Source organism: Rhinolophus sinicus, chromosome X (assembly GCF_036562045.2).
Source record: "Rhinolophus sinicus isolate RSC01 chromosome X, ASM3656204v1, whole genome shotgun sequence".
Classification (NCBI taxonomy): Eukaryota; Metazoa; Chordata; class Mammalia; order Chiroptera; family Rhinolophidae; genus Rhinolophus; species Rhinolophus sinicus.
This window is the reverse complement of record NC_133768.1, coordinates 32,449,881-32,467,312: the sequence shown is the minus strand read 5'-3', so window position 1 is coordinate 32,467,312 and position 17,432 is coordinate 32,449,881.

Sequence of the window (17,432 nt, the reverse complement as noted above, 5' to 3'; positions counted from 1 at the left end):
GGAACTGACAGCCTAAGGGAGACACAGTTACCAGGTGACCTACGAGTATATAAACTTGCTGTCTGTATATTTGCTGTCTGTCATGAGATTGTAACACTGGGATCATCTGAGAGGGTATAAGGGCCCTGACTTGGTCTGAGGCCTCTGAGAAGTCTGCAGAAGCCACATTTGAGTTGAAATCAGAAGAGTAAGATGGATAAGATGGGCTTAACTAGATGAGCACTATGTGAAGGGTTTTCCAGGCTGGAGAGGTGGTGCAAATGCCCTGAGGCAGGATGCAAAGGCCTAGAGAAAAACACTGGAGGAGGTGCAGCCTATCCTGAGGGGGTCTCAGGGCCCTTCTCAGTTTAGGGCTTTATCAGTGAGATGCCACCAAAAAGTTTTTAAGCGAGGAGGTGAGGTGATCAATTGTACATTTAAAAGGAATTGCAGGAAAACAGTTGGGGAAAAGAAGACAGAAAGCAGACAGGTCTGTTAGGAGGCCCGGACCAGGGTGGGGAGGGGAGGCAGAGGGAAGCTCTGGAGTCTAGAGACCCAGGTGTATTTCAATATGCAAAGGGGTTTCTGGGTGGCTGGTGGGGGTGTGCCTGGGGTTTCTTGTAGCTTGAGTGGTTGCCTGGTTCTCTCTTGCTGACTCAATGGCTAGGCGCAACGCAGCATCAGCTGATCTGAGCAGAAGAGGAAGAAGCCCTCTGTAGCATGGAAGCTTGTCTAAGCCGTAGGCCTTGAGAATGACCAAATCTAGAGAGGAGGGAAACCAAGACAGCCTGGCTTGCGAAGCACAAAGAGACAAGGTGGCTGTCCTGCCCAGAGTCGATGCCTCAAATTGCACAGTTTGGAAGGGCTGACTTGCCCCAGCAATCCCACTGATCTGGGAAAGTTAAAGGCATGGGGAAGGAGGGTGGGGAAAGAACAGAACATTTTTGAGAAGGGGATGTTTATTAATCAAGTGGATACAAAATGCTGCATGCCACAGCCTCATTATTTGGTTTCTGACCTTTTTTGACATATTAAGTGCAGTCTCACACCTCTCCTGAGAGGGCTTTTGGAGGACATTTTCTCCAACATGACGCCTCACTTGCAGCCTCCTCCTGATACAACGTTGGCTTCTCTCTGAGAGCCAATCTATCTTTCTCAGCTATTGCCCTCTGAGCCTTCTCCCTCCCTCAGCTCCCGGGATTCTGTGCCATCTGACTTCTGTTCCTCAATGTCTAGGCTGTCTGGGTAGAGCAAGTGGTCCTCTGATCCATATCTGGGCCAGGAAGTCTGCACGTTGTAGGCTGAATAAATATTCTGTCTTGCACGTAGTAATACCATTTTTCAAATATCTACAGTGCCACTGTGAGAAGTAAAATATGGTATTACTGAGCCTTACTGAATTCCTAGTTGCTTTATGCCATTATGTGTTGTTTTTAACTGATACTAAACGTGCTGCAAGGAGAACTTTTTGGACCTTATAAGAAGGAGGCATCGTGTGTGCGCAGGTTGGGAAGCAGTATTCTGAGAGCTGATCCCTTTGGGTTGGGGACCATGACATTTCTGTGGGCATGTGTGTCAGGTTAGCCAACAGCTGTGGTCTGGGAAGGTGTTCAGAGATGCCAGCTGGTTCTCTGGGGCTGGGGCCACTTCTGCTACAGCCCAGCACCTTCATATGTCCCCAGCTCTTGATTGGCATTTGCGGATTTTGGATGCTGTCCCAGGGTGTTGGCATGGGTTTCACAATGCCCCTGTAGGATCCAGAATCTCTGCTGGTGACCCCAGGCTTGAAGGAGAGGAGGGGCTGGAATCAGATTCAAGGATGCTCATACTTATTTCTCCCACTCTCCAATCTAACCAGTGGTGGGGAAATTCTGGTATAGGGCTTAGAGCAATGACAGTGACTCAGGTGGGTGGGGATACACATGGGATCCCATGATTGTCTGAAATATTTTCTTCCACAAAATAAACTTGGACAAACATCAAATACCTGTTGGTACTGTGCTCGAAGTTTTTGGCCTATCTGACACAGCAGCCCTTATGGACTATGTATACACACTGCCTTCTCCCTTGCTTTCCTTTATTATAGAGGCTGGAAGGCACAAACATGTGGTCTCCCAGGCTCTGCTGGTGGTGCCCATGTAACCCAGATCTAGCCAATTGGACATAAGGGGAAGCATTTGATAAAGTGCCATCTCAGCTGGCATGCCTGTTTGGTCCTTTGTCCTCTCCCTGCTTCCCCCCGCCCCATTTTCCTATCTGGAATGCAGACTTTATGCCTAGAGGTACAGCAGCTATATTGTGATCATGAGAACAAAAACCGCATGCTGAGGATGCTGGAGAAGAAGACAGAAGAAACCTGGTCTTCAGAGATATTGTTGGGCTGCCATACTAGTCCTAGATAGCCATACGCTTCATTCCTTTTTTGTCTGAAGCAAACAAATCCCTTGCTCATTTAAGTCATGGCTCGTTGGGTTTTCTGTAACTTACCAAACGTTAATCTAAATGACACACATGATTTTATCCTCAGAACAGCTCAATGGGATAGAATTGATGCCTATTTTACATATAAGGAAACTGAGGCTCAGAGGGTTCAAATAATCAAGGTCAGATACCTAGTTAGTTGCTGAGTTAAGGTTTGAATGCAGGACTGTGTGACTTCAAAACCTTTTCATATTTTTTCTATACTGCCTGTTTCCATGCATAGAGAACTCATCACATCAGCCCAGTGGTGGAAACCCACCAAGGGTATGAAATGGGACACAGATGTTTGGTATGAGGCTCATGAATAGCAGTGAGAATTTTCTCTATTATTGTGATTGGTGTTTTTGCCATGATCACAAACATACTCTCAGTTACTGGTTGAATTGTGCCTCCCCAAATGCATATTTTAAAGTCCTAGCCCCCAAGACCTCCGAATGTGATCTTATTTGGAGATGAGGTCTTTACAGAGATAATCAAGTTAAAGTGAGGTCATTAGGGTGGGCCCTAATCCAATATGACTGATGTCCTTATAAAATGGGAAATTTGGACCCAGACACTCACAGAAGGCAGACAAAGTGAAGAGACACAGGGAGAAGAAGGTCATCTACGAGCCAAGGAGAGGCCTGGACAGATCGTCCCTCACTGCCCTCAGAAAGAACCAACCCTGCTGACATGTTGATCTTGGACTTCCTTGCAGCCTATAGACTGTGAGACAATACATTTCTGTTATTTAAGGCACGCAATCTGTGGTACCTTGTTATGGCGGCCTGAGGAAACTAATCTGCCCTCCTAAGTGAACTTCTGTTCTTATTGATCCTCCCTCTTGCCTTGTGTATCAGTCAGCTCTTGTTTCAATCATGTTGTGTAAGAAGCCACTACCAGCATCCGTGACATACAACCACAAGTATTTACTTATACTCATGCATCTGCTGGTCAGCGGGGTTTGGCTCTAGGCTGCGGCTTGGATTCAGGCCTGCTCCATGTGCTTTTCATCCTCACCGGACCATCAGGTCACCTGAGGCACTTTCTTTTTACGGTGATGGCAGAAGGACATGGGGCCAAGCTCAGCCACACCAGAACATTTTAAGCCTTTGCTCGAACTAGAGTCTGCTAACATCTTGTTGGTCAAACTAGGTCCCATGGTCCAGCACAACAGTGTGGTGGGGGTGGGGGTGGGTAGGCAGCAGGATACTCTGACCCATAGACAGAAGAAGAAGGGGTGAACATTTACTACACTATAGCTCAAATTATCCCCCTTCTTTAGAGGTGCTTTGGCCTTGGAATGAACTCACATATTCTCTTTCCTATTTGACTTAACCTACGCCTTCTCACTTCTTCTCATCCTATATATGCTTTTGTGGCATTCCTCCTAGCTCCTCAAGGCTCTTTTCCTCCCAGCCTTCTGTACCAGTTAGAATGATTTCAACTGCATGTGACAAAAATCCAGCTCAACCTGGCTTAAACAATAAAGGGATATAATGGCTTAAGTAAATTGAAAAAAATCCACCCATTGGGTGAGCTTCAGGTGTGGTGCGATCAGGGCTCCAACTCCATTTATCTGCCAATCTCTTGGCTCTTTTCTGCTCTATATGTTAACTTGCTTCTCAAGAAAGCTTCCTTCAGGGTCAATATATGACTACAGCACTACTTTTAAAACAAAGAAACAAACAAAATAACTTGAAAACTGTACCAGTGGTTATCAGCAGTAGAATGGATCAATAAATCGTTGCATATTCACATAATATAATAGTAGCCAACAAGGAAAATGAGCATACTCTGCTCCAAAACAACACAGAAACTTTCAGAAACATAGTGCTGAGCAAAAGAAGCCAGAGACAAAAGAACATAAGTTGCAGATTTCATTGATAAAAAGTTCAAAGCCAGGAAGAACTAATTTATGCTGTTGGAAGCTAGGACAATGGTTAACCTTGAGGACGCAAGGTAGTCATGGGAAGGTGCCCCAGGGGGCTTCTGGAGTGTTAGTCATGCTCCTTGGCTTCTTGATCTGGACACGGGTGACATGGGTGTAAGTCTACTTTGTAAAATGTCACCAAGTTGTACACTTATGACATGTGCACTGTTCTTGTACATTTTGCTTCAAGTGCAAGTTTATTTACAAAAATCCCTCAGGCAGCTGTATGGAGAATGGGTGTGGGGTAAGGGTAGAGGCCGGCAGCCTCGTGAGGAGGCTGATGCCATAGTCCAGGTAAGCAACAAAACAGTAAGGTGAAGGCAGTAGCTGCTCATCCGGGCTACAGGTGAGAAAAGAAGGGCCGAGGGAGTGAGGGGACGCAGGAAGGTGAGTTAAAAGCAGACTGCTTAGCCCCACTGATGAGTTGGCGGGGGTGTTCAGAGGTTCCGAGGGGAGCGGAAGAAGCCTCATGAGCACTAGGAAAGAGCTGAGGGAGAAGCCATGGATGGTGGCCTGCCCCTCATGTCCTTTGGGAACCTTGTGAGAGAGATGACACTGGGCTATTTACCTGACCCGGAATGGCATTTCTTAGGGAATTTATGCCCCTTATCAACAGTGGGTGAAAGTTCTACTTGCTTCTATCCTGTCAGTACTTGCTGTTGTTGAAGGATCTTTTTGTTTGTTTGTTTTTGTTTCAATTTTATTGGGGAACAGTGTGTTTCTCCAGGGCCCATCAGCTCCAAGTTGTCTTCAATCTAGTTGTGGAGGGCGCAGCTCAGCTCCAAGTCCAGCCCCCATTTTTAATTTGTAGTTGCAGGGGGCGCAGCCCACCATCCCATGCGGGAATTGAACCGGCAACCTTGTTGTTAAGAACTCGCCTTCTAACCAACTGAGCCATCCGGCCGCCCCTGAAGGATCTTTTTAAAGTGTAAATCAGGTCATGTCTCTGCCTTGCTCAAAACCCTGCACTGGTTTCCTGTAACACTTAGAATAAAATACCTAACTCTTTACATGGCCTGTAAGGCCCTAGCTATATCTCAAGAAGCCAAGCTTGGTCCTGCCTCAGGACATTTGCACTCTCTCTGCTCTTCATGCCCAACTCTTTGCATGTCTGCCTTTTCTCATCATTCAAGACTCAGTGTGTTTTGGTTACTGTTGCTGCACAACAAGCCACTCCAAAACTTAGGGGCATAAAACAAGAGTTTTATTATGCTCATGGGCCTGGGAGTCAGGAGTTTAGACAGGGTATAGCAGATGGCGTGCTTGGAGCTGAGGCTGAGAAGACATAAAGGCTGGGGGTGGCCTGCAGCTGGGCACTGGACTTATCTGGAGGCTCCTGGCACCTGTGCTGGGAATACTCAAACCCTCAGTTCATCTGGGACAGCTGAACAGAGCACCTACTTATGGCCTGTCTTGTTGCTTGGGCTTCCTCACAGCATGGCAGCCTTATGCTAGTCACACTTCTCACATGGCAGCTCAGGGCTCCAGTGTGAGTGTTCTTAAGAACCAAGAAGAAGCCCCATGGCCTTTTGTCACCTTGCTTTGGAATTCTCTTGTTGTGACTTATGCCATATTCTCTTGGCTGAAGTAGTTACAAGCACGCCAGATTAAAGGGGAGGAGACATGGACCCTACTTCTCAATTCAAGGGAAGAATGTTATAGAATTCTGCGGCCATTAAAACAAAGACTACACAAATTAAATGTCCTTCCCTGGCCACACGACCTAAATGAGTGGTTCCTGTTCCATCTTTACCACATTACTCCATTTTATCTTCTTTGTCGCACTTATCAGAACCTGAAGTTACCTTATTTATTAGGTTGGTGCAAAAGTAATTGCGGTTTTTGCAACGACTTTTAACCTTTTAAACCACAATTACTTTTGCACCAACCTAATAATTTATGACAAGCTTATTTTCTGTCTTCCCCCACCGGAATAGAAGTTCTGAGGGGGCACATAGTTATTTCTATTTTTTTGCTTTACACTTTTATATCACTGGTGGCTAGAACAGTACCTGAAAGATAACAGGAGCTCAGTAAATCTTTGTTGAAAAAAATGATTCGGTGACAAGCAGTATAGGATGCTCTGTGAGCACAGGGGATGGCTCTTTTGGGGGAGTCCAGTAAAAGCTTCTTGGAGGAGGTGACAAAAGTTGAGCTTCGAAGGACCAGGTGTATAGTTGGTGGGAAGGGATTTGTGTATTCCAGACGGAGAGGTCAGTGGGTGTGAAAGGGACCAGACCTGGCACATGGGACCCAGCCAGGGCTCCTCTGTTGGTGCCTGGAGGGACCTGTTCAGTGTGTGTGTGGAGGCGCTGGGGAGAGATGAAGGTGGAGGGTAGACCGACAGAGCTGGAGCACACAAGACAAGTCTGGGCTCGCTCCTGAGGGCCGTGAAAAGCCCCAGGAATAATTTTAAGCTGATATTAAATGACAAGATCAGATGAGCTTTTTTCGAAAGGTCATTTCTTACAGATGGAGTGTTTTTCCCACCGGCAGCAGGGATCCAGGGGGGCACTTGCAGCAAGGCCTTGCATGCAGCCTTCCACCCCTGCTCCCCTCTCGGGCCCTCATTAAGTTGCAGATACGCCTTCTGTTCTTGCAGCAAAGGTCCAGGCTGCCCAGGTCTAGAAACCCACGTCTCAGGCCTCCTGGGGATTGGCTGGGCTGAAGTTCATCTCTTGGTTTCATCGAAGTGGAGAGGGAAGGCTACGGACAGAGGTCTTACCCGTTGACAATAATCCTCTACATTATTAACAAAATCCAGTATCGTGCAGTGAAGTCTGTGGTGTCTGGGACTTGCTTCAAAGCATCCTGGGATTGGGGTGAGAGTGGGGCAGGACTGGTTCTGGGTTGTGGGTTGTTGAAGGAGGTGTGGGCCCCAGCAGTTCCTAAGATACTTCTCAAGATTTTGCATATGTTTGAAATTCTCCATAATAAAAAGTTTAAAGAGACATCACACCCACCCCAATAAAATCTTAATCTCCTCTCCTCCATCTTCCCTTTCAAAAAACCATCTTGTTGGGCACATTTCGTCCCAATAACTTTAAAAGCAATATCTTTTGACCATATTGTTAGGGTAACAGCAAAGTTATTAGCAACTTGCACAGGATGTGAAAGCAGTAATCTTGTTTTTCAACTTATTGTAGTGACTTAATGGTCATATTTTTTATCCTGAAGTATGGAAAATGAATATTGAAAGTGTATACCCCAACACAGAAGCTATTATTTTTAATGTTCAACTTTATGTAGAGTACAAAAGTGTTGACTTTCATAAAGCAAGCAGGGAGACTGAACTTCATTATTTCCGAGGATTTAGGAACAGACTCTAAAGTCGAAGGCAGCACATTTCATACTCAGCTAAGTACACATGGGCTCCCTGAGACCGAGAGTTTGGAATTGTGAGGACAGAGAGTGGCAGCAGCTTTTCTACAAAGAGCTCCAGGTCTACAGTGATAAGACTTCAATGCCTGTTTTTGAATGTACCCTTTCCAACAGGGCCACTAGTTCTAAAAGGGCTGCCAGGTCCAAGATGGCTGCCAGTTCCAACATGGCTGCCAATTAGTGCTGAGCACTTACCAGGAATTGTGTTGTACTCAGAGTTCTGAGGGGAAATTGTTGTCCCAGGCTGTGAGGAGCCAGTCTTCTAAAAGAGTGGTCCAGTAGGTATGTGTACAGGGACACAGATATTGTGTGGAGGCCCAAAGACTGTGGGGAAGAGGTTAGGCTGAAGCTCGAGAATGAAATGCAGCCAGCCAAGGTGACAAGGTTGAATACCCTGGCTCTGTGGGTTCCATAGCTGGTTGGAGGTTTGTGGAAGCCACAGCCTGGGCCTTCCCAGAGTAAAGACCCCTGTTCAAGTCTTCTGGGAAAGGAAAGGTCTTCAGGAGGCTCATACTTTGTACCATGGAATTGTGAGTGTGGGACTCAAGGGTCGTTTATGGACTGGGAGGCTCCTACTGTGTGCTGGCAAATCCCACTGCACTTGCGTACCCTGGCCGCTGTCATGGAAAAGACCCAAGGTATTCCTTGGCCCTGTCCCTGGCCCAATTGCTGTCAGGGAAGCCATCCCTCTCCCAGTATGTATACCCCAGTTGGGCCTCAGCAACAGTGGTTCCCACAGGAAGGCAGCTCACTACCGTGTTTCCCCGAAAATAAGGCCTAACCGGAAAATAAGCCCTAGCATGATTTTTCAGGATGACATCCCCTGAACATAAGCTCTAATGCGTCTTTTGGAGCAAACCTTAATATAAGACCTAGTCTCATTTTCGGGGGAACATGGTACTGCAGCTTTCCAATCTTCAGATTACTCACCTCCCTTCCTCAGTCACTATTCTTAGTAGGATCACATCACCTTACAGCTCAAAGCCCTCCTGTGGCTCCCCATTTCCTTTAGATAAAAGCTCAAGTCCTTAGTCTGACTGACAAGGCCCTCCCTGTTTCCCTGACCTCACTTCCTACCTATGCCCCTCCCCGACCCCATTCCAGCCACAATGGCCTGAGTGTCATCCTGGAACATCCCAGGCACGCTTCTACCTTAGAACCTTTGTACTGAGTATTCCCTTTACCTGGCAGGCTCTTCCTCCAGATGTCCTCAGGGCTTGCTTCCTCAGCTCCGCCTGTCTCCTTGCCAGCAAGGCCTTCCCCAACCACCCTACTGAAGTCACAACACCCCCTCCCCGCATTCCTGTTTCCTGCACTTTCGCCTCCACAGCTATTACCATCATCTGCAGTGCAACGTAGTCAATATATTTTTGTTTCTTGCCTATCTTCCCTCATTCAAACAGAAGGTCTAAGCAGGTAGGGACATTTCACCTCTTTTATTTACTGTTCCAATCCCAGAGCTCAAAACAGTGCTTGGCACATACAGGCACCTGGTAAATACTTGTTGAGTGAATGAATGAATGAATTAATGAATAGACACATTCTGGTACATTTGGGCCCTTGCTCTTCATTGTGCCCCTTCCCATAGGTTCAAATCTACTTTGTCCCTGAGAAAGCCTTCCCCTGCTGTCCTCATTTCTCTCTGCTCCCTGATGCCATATTGTGACCTCCAATGTGCTCCTGACGTTGCCGCCTGCAGGCTCTGACAGCCCCTGTGCCCAGTACCGCTGTTCTCCCCACCACGTCCTCTTGGCTCCTGCTCAGTTCTCAGGCCCTCCGTCTCTCGTGGTTCTTGTCCACACTCCTGTGTGGCCCCTCTTCACTTCCCTTCATGCCGCCTCCTATGGCTCAGACCTCCTACTGGCCCGAAGGTGTCCTCTGTCGCCTACTCTTTTCTCTGGGTGCTCTCTCCCTTTAGAAGTCTCCTCCATCAATCTCCTCAATCCAAAATCAATGACGAAAAGCCCAACAGCCAAGTGCATGGATTAATTAAAGGAAAAAAAAGCGAAAAAAAAAGAAAAGAAAAATAGAGCTTATCATCTCCTTTCCGTATCAACTTCTCTTCTGCTCTTCCTATCTCGGTTGGTGGCCCAGCCATTCCCCTGGGAGCTCCAGTTGAAGATCAGCTCCATCTTCGGTGCATGTATCCCATATCTCTGTGGGGTCCTGCTGCATCATCTCTTTGGGGGCTCTTTGAACATCTTCCCTTGCCAATTCTCATGCCACTGCCTTGCTTCAGGCCTTCCTTATCCTTCCTCACCCTTCTCCTCGGAGATTGCAAAAACTGTTACGGGGGCCCTCTGCAGCCAACGTGAGTGTTCTGAAGCCATACTGGATCCAATTACCCTGTATTAGTGAGGGTCTAGCCAAGAAAACAGAAACTACTCTAGGTACTTAAACACAGGGAATTTAACCCAGGGAACTGGCTTCACAGAAGCTGGAGGAGCCAAAAAGCCAAACGGCACAGTGAGATAACGCAGAGGTTAGTGACTCAGAGATTAGTAACAGCAGGAAGTTGCTAGTGTCCCTAGTGCTGGAGGGACAAAAGGAGAGGGAGTGTTATGAGAACCTGTAAGCCAGAGTCAGCCAACAGGAGCTGGAACCACAGAGAAGATACGGGAGAAGCAACTGATGCGGGAGATGCTGCCCAAGGCAAAGAGAGTGGAAAGAAATACCCTGGTTTCTCCTTCTTCCTGCCTTCCAATCTCCTACTGGTATCTTTCATTGGGTGAACCTAGATAGAGGCCAGTTGCAAAGCAGCCTGGGAAATGTAGTTCCTGGCTGTACCGAGCAGAATAAGACAGGGGCAAGGAATGGATCTGAGAGGAGACAGACAAATGACTATACACAGTCTGGCAAAGAAGCCTTCTGTAGTTCCCCTCTTCCCACTGAAAAAACTCCAAATTCCTTGGTTTTCCTATATGCTTTGGGTCCTCTTCTGTTCCCTTTGCTAGCCTTATCTGCTATTGCCCCTGCATACTCACCCTGAATGTGGATGATGTTTGGACCCCTGCTGCTAGCATCTGCCATCTCTGTACTCTTCCTCACTCCGCGTCCTCTGCCTAGAAGGCTTTCCCTTCCAGCAATGCTTGTGTAGCCTCACCTAGACTTTAACACTCAGTTGAAATGCCACCTCCTCCATGAAGCCTCCCTGTCCATCACTTCCAGCCCCAAACACACACAAATAAATGTTCTTTTTTTCTTCTGCAGCACTTCCTGCATTTATGCCTCGCCTCGTTTCTCCGTGTATCATAGTTATTAATGGGCTTGTCTCAGCTCCCCCATTAGACTGCAGGCTTCCTTAAAGCCTTGTTCAAAATGAAGCCTACACAGCCCCCACCATGCAGCGCCCTGCACCTAGGAAGGGCACACTGTATTTTAGTTTAATGAGTGAACAAATAAGTAGCAAGCAACACACCAGCAGGTAGCAATGCTTAGTCAATGCAGGTGAATTAATTTGGACTTTTTGGCAATGCATGCCTTGGGGGAGGGGATGTGACAAGGCCAGGGAGAAGTGAGCTGGAGAGTCGTTCAGGGCGGGGAGCAGATGGCCACATTTTGCCTTATTACTTCAGCTATTGTTCCAGGTTTTTTCTCTTAGAGAGAAAAGAATCCGCCCATGTTTTCATGTTGTTCTTATTGAAATACACCCACAGGCTTTGAAACGAACCCACTGGTGAAGTGCAAGGAGGGGGAGGGCAGCGGGTTTGTTTCTTCACTGGGGTTCAGTGCAGCAGCTCATGGGATGGGGCTCCTAGGGGCTCTCCGGGGCTCCCTGGGGCTCCAGCACAGGAACCCGAGGGCAGACTGCTGGTGTGAGACAGCCGTGGGAACACTGACTTGGGTAAATCCAGGTGGGATGGGGGGAGGCTTGGGTGCTGGAGCATTGAAAATGTGTCGGTGAATTCATGTTTGTAGGAAGCATTTTTCAAGTGCTTACCTTTTCCGGGATGAGAGGCCCTCTGGGAGTTGCAGACAGAGAGAATTGATGTGGGTGTGAAGCTAGGTGCAATGCAGAGGTGGCTTGGGCTTGGGGCTTCTCTTGTAGGCTGCTTATTCATTAATGCATTTGTTCATTCATACATTTCATGAATATGAATCAAGGATCCAACAGAATGATCAGATTTTGGAGCTAGTTTAAGCCCCATACTTGGAAAATGAAGGTTCAGAAAGGTTAAGTGATTTGCTCAAAGTCACACAGCCAGTTAACCAGCAGTGTAAGATTTGAACCTTGGCCTCCTGCTTCCCAGTCTGGTGCTCCCAGGGCTTGTGGGGGCTGCTGAGAGGCACCCAGTCCACCCCTGTCTTCAGAGATGTTCCAGTCTTGTGGACATCAGGACTAAGGGTCATATGTGGAGTAGTTCTCAAGGATGGTGCCTACCTCTCCTGGCACTGGGAGGGACAGCTTTGCCTGGCACACTTTGCATCAAGTGGAGGGTCCTTCCAACTGGTGGAGAAGTGTCTCTCTCTGAGCAGAACTGGTCAGACCCCTCACACTTGAACCTGTCCCCAGCGCCCCACCCCGTCTGCAGCGTGGATCTCTGACCTGGTTACTTCACAGACTGCATTCCATGCTGTGTGTTTATAAAGCCGCGTCAGCTTGGGGTGTGGACAGAAATGACCTGCACTGTCTAAATAAACCCCGAGCTTCTAGCGGCTTGTTTGCCAGGGTGTGTGTGACGTCCTCTGGTGAGGTGGGCCCAGTTGGAACTCCTGGCTTTGCTCATTTTGAGAGCTTGGCAGCATGACTTCAGGTCTGCAATCTTTCGTACCCCAGAGTGAGCAGAGACTGGCTCTAATCTAAGATGCAAAGGTGGGTGGGGCCCCAGCTCCCTCCACCTCCCCCAAGCTGCTCCTTTCTTTTTCCCCAGTTTCTCTTCATCACTAAGGGACAAAGAGACCCGGAGGCACAAAAACAAAACAAAACAAAACAAAACAAACCCAAATTCAAGCAGATTTAAACTAAGAGAAACCACAGGAACAGGCCCATTTTAGTAAAATGAAGGCCTAGTTGCTTCTTTCAGAGACTGTGCCCCAAATAATGAAACTTCAGTTTCTTATCCTAGATGTATGTTTGAAAAACCAGGCTTAAGTCTGTCCTTTTAAACAGTTTTTCAAATGACACAGAAATTATACTATTTTTAGGTCAAACACCCTGCAGAAGTTGACATTTGAAGGTTGGGCTATGTGTGAAAACATCCAAAGAGAAACGTGTGATTTTTCCTTTTTTCCAGAAACAATAAACAGGAGTGGCTTTAGTTTATTTGTGGGCGTTCTTACCCCCCTTGTATTTGCATCTCCAGTGTTTATTGGTGTAATTCTTCAGGCACACAGTCAACATGGCAGATGTCACCTGAAGGCCGCCCTTTGGAGATGAGGTCCCTACAAATAAAAGCAGGTCGTTAGACTAGAACCGTCTTTGTTCCCTTAACTACGGCGGTTTCTCCCTCTGCACAGAGCACGCTCTATATAAAGCCATAACCATTCAGAGTCACACGTAGACTATATAAAGGCGCTGCTGAGAGATGAAAGATGTTTTTAACCCCTTCCTCTCATGCTTGCGTGGTAACTGCAACAGCTCAGTTCCAGAATGTGCAAAGTTCTGTTCTGGGCTCGTGTGGGGCTGGGAGAGAGAGAAGGGGTGTGCGTGAATGAAGCAGCAAGGTGGGAGAAGCCTCCACCCCAATCTTTGCCTCCCCCTTCCTGCCTCAGTTTAGAGCTGCTGGGAATCCCCCAGGGATGGGGGTGACAAAAAGAGAAGGAAGCTGTGAAAGCATTGGACAGGACTCAGGCCGTGGGGGCAGGAGGAGTAGCCACCCATTGGGGGCTTTCCTTTGTGATTTTAGTCTGCTGTCCCTGCACTCCAGTCTCTGCAGGGGTGTGGGGGCACTTGACACTGCAAGGTCAAGGTGGTGGTGCTTCCTGGAGGATCAATTGTATTTGATTTTGAGTGACTGTCAATGTTGCTTTTATATTAAAACAAGCACAGGGCTGTCTGATGGAATAGAATGCAGATGGGTATCAATGTCAAAGCTACACATGGAACACCAGACAAATGACCAGCTTGCTGAGGTGCCACTTTGAGCTTTAACTTGAGACCCTCAGGAGGCTGTTAGGGCCCTTCGGTGTCAAAGTTTAAGAAGCCCTGCCCTGAGTAATATGCTAAATGCAATGTAGAAATGGTTTAGTGCAAGAGTCATGGCTGGGCTTCAAGGCCTGGCTCTGCTACTTACTGGTTGTGTGATTTTGGACGAGTTCTTGAACCTCTCTGAGCTTTAGTTTCTTCTGTAAAATGAGACTGATACCAGCCCCTTCCTTATAGGACCAGGCTTACCTATTCTTGGGAACCCCTGAGATTCACGTGCCCCAACTCCGAACTGACATCCCCGTGGGGGCTGCCCCTGGCATAGAACCCATTCAGTCTGAGCCCAGTCGCTGGCAGGGCCCACTGTAGCCACCAGACAGTTTAACAGCCTTTCTCCTGTGAGAGTACAATCGTGGGTGCTGAAAGCATGGAGGACACCCAGATATGCAGTGCAAAAAGGCAGTCACAGCATGCCCTGGGTTATTAGACATCTGAGGCCCAGCAGTACCAACGCCTCAGGTAACCCTGGGCCACCACCCACAGTCTGCAGCACTCTGCTCTTCCCAGTTCTGCTGCGTGACCTATCTGGCCACTCCTGAGACAAGCCATGTCTGCTTCTGAAACGTGTTTTCATGGGTCATGTGACCCACGCACAGTGAGAGAGCGGTCAGGAACCCAGCTGGATAGGCGTGAAGGGCTGAGAGGAAACAGTTGGTAGAAACTCCATCCTGCACTGGACACTGGTGCTTTGAAAGATATGTCCACACATTCTTTGACACTCTTCCTCTCAGGAGGGAGGCCAGCTGCCATGTGGTGAGGACACTCAGCTGACTTACGGAGAGCCCAGTGTGGTGAGGACTGAGGCCTCCTGCCAACAGCCATTTTGGAAGCGGATCCTCCAGCCTGGGTTGAGTCTTTGGATGACGGCAGTCCCAGCCGACACCTTGACTGCAATCTCACAAGAGACCCTGGGTCAGAACCATTGAGTCTAGCTGCTCCCAAATTCCTGACCCACAAAACTCGGAGAGAATAAATGTGTGTTGTTTGAAGCCAATAAGTTTTGAGGTAATTGGTTATGTGGCAATAGATAACTTTACCCAGACACGTCTCTTTGTCCTTCAAAACGTCATTTGAAAAATATCACGACTTCATGGGTACCTTTCTTTGTTCCCTGGCTTGTGAGGATGTTGGAAGATGGGAAAAGATGTGTGGTTTTGGAGTAGGGCAATACTACTGTGGGCATACGTGCTGAGTGTTTTCCATTGGCTATGTCATGGAATCATCTCAACCATCCTATGGGAAAGTATTATTAGTCCCATTTTATAAACGAGAACACTGAGGCTCAGAGAGGCTAAGACCTTTGCTCAAGATTACACAAGAAGCTTGGTTGTTGGGGTACCAAATCTGTGTTTCTTCATCAATAACAGGCTGCCTCTGCTTGGAAATAAAGCAGCTAGGTCAAGGTCCTGGCCTTGCTTCTGACTAATTACATCACCTTTGGCAAGTCACTCCTCTGTGGGGGCCTTTTTTCTTTGCAAAATGTCCCATGTCCCATTCCTTGTAGCACGAGGGACTGTCAATCATGGTGGCCCACTCTCCTGTGGTAATAGGAATGGAGCATGTGTCCTGGCCTAGCCAATCAGAGTGTCCTATTCCCTTTACCACAGTGAATAGTAAAAAAATGGGCATGTGATTCTAGCCAGGCCAATCAAAATCTTCCTCAGGGCATCTCTGCCAGAGCCACTGGGGAGGGCAGCTCTTTTTTTCTGCTAGGGTTGCTAAGCCAGAAAGCTGTGGATCTAGTGCTCTGCCAGCGGGATTGGCAGGCCTGCCTATCTACAGAGTCAGGTCGAGCCATGACACGAAGGCGGGCAGAGCTCTGGATCTACTTCAGCTCCTGGATTCAGCTATGCCTGAAGCGATTCCTCTCCCTGGGCTCCCCACTTACAAAAAGTCAGTAAATTCCCATTTTTGGTCTCAGCTATTATCATTTGACTTGGGTCTGCGTTGCTTGCAGTGCAGTGAGTGAACTTGGGAGTTGTTCTAGCATCTTGGAGCAGTAGAGTGTAGCTCCTCTGTATGGCGACTAAATGAAGCAGGTGGTGATGGTGCCCTGCTGGCTCATGCTGGAGGTCATGGCAGACTGTTTCCTTACAGGCCAGTGGCTTCCTGCATCTCCTGCCTGAGGTGGCTTTAGGACCATGCTTGACCTGTGTGTGTTTGTGTGTGTGCATGCACACATGCGTGTGCATGGATGGGAAGGGGGAAACAATTCTAAAATGCCAAAGAATTAATGGCTCAGGAATGACCTTCTTCCAAAGAGGGATAGAGGTGGATAGAGACATACGCTGGCTCCCTTGCCCTTAGAGAGGACAATCTAGAGGTGTCTTCCACACAGTCTCTCTGCGGGGCCCCAACAGGACTGAACCCCAATCGTCCACAGTGGGAACCTGCTCAGTAAAGCAGCCTTCCCTGGCTTTCCTTCCTGCCCTGCCTCCTTCCCCACTTTCTCACTCGTCATTCCTGGGCTCAGCTCCCAGAGAAACTACCTGTACCCAAATCCTTGTTTCAGGGTCTACTTTGGGGGAAATAAATATCTGAAACTAGGACAATGTATGGGATTTTGATTTTCTGAAAGTTGACAGATCTGGAGATACTAAGCATAATTGTAAAGACTGAAACTACAAGGTTCCCAGCCTTAGCAATTTTGTGAATTAAATATTCCCCACGTTGGATATGTGAGAACTGCATGAGGACTGGGCCAGCGGGGCGAAGACAGCAGGACAGGAATGACAGAATTCCGAGATGCCAAGAAATTGCAGCAGCCATTTTGCAATGGAAGTTGATGGGACAAATGGGATTAGAGCATTTGGGCAATTCAGGGTGGCCTCAATTTGTCCCTTTGCTGTGTCCCTGTATTCTCCCTGGAGCCCAGAGCCCAGAAGTGTCTTTGGACAGACAGGAGCACTTCAGATCACAGAAAGGAGGGCTCTGTTTCCAGCCTTTGGTCTTGTTTGCCTTCCCCTCTGCCTTTGTTCTCTCTTTCCTTTAGCTGCTCCCGTTTATTTATGTTTAAACACGTCCTATGTCGCCACCTCAGCTGAGTGGCTGGAGAGTCGACAACCGCCTGGATTCCACCTTGTCTTCCCTTGCGAGGCCTCTGGCTCCTCAGCTCCATGACAGTTTTCCCAGTCTCCAGGAAAAAGATACATCTGTGGATGTCGAAATATTTGGCTGGTGCAGCTCTACTTGTGTCTGCTTTCTCTTCTCCCTCCCAGCGGGCCTGCCAGTTCTCCCGCTGTTCTTCCCGGTCACTTCCGAAGTGGCATCTGGGCCACAGACATTGTTTTCCCCTAATTGCATTTCAGCCGAGGAAAGGCACACTAATAGAGGGACTACAGGAGAGAGGCTTGGCAGGGCTTGGCAAAGGGGCTGCTGCTTCTGCATAGGACTTTGATAAAAAGAAATAAAAAGGTTCATTTTGGATACCAACACCTTTTTCCCCTCATAGCAGATCCTTCTCCTTTTTGTAGTTTTACTTTTTCCTTGATGTATAAAATAGATAAAGAGCGTCTGGTGCACTAATTGTGAAGC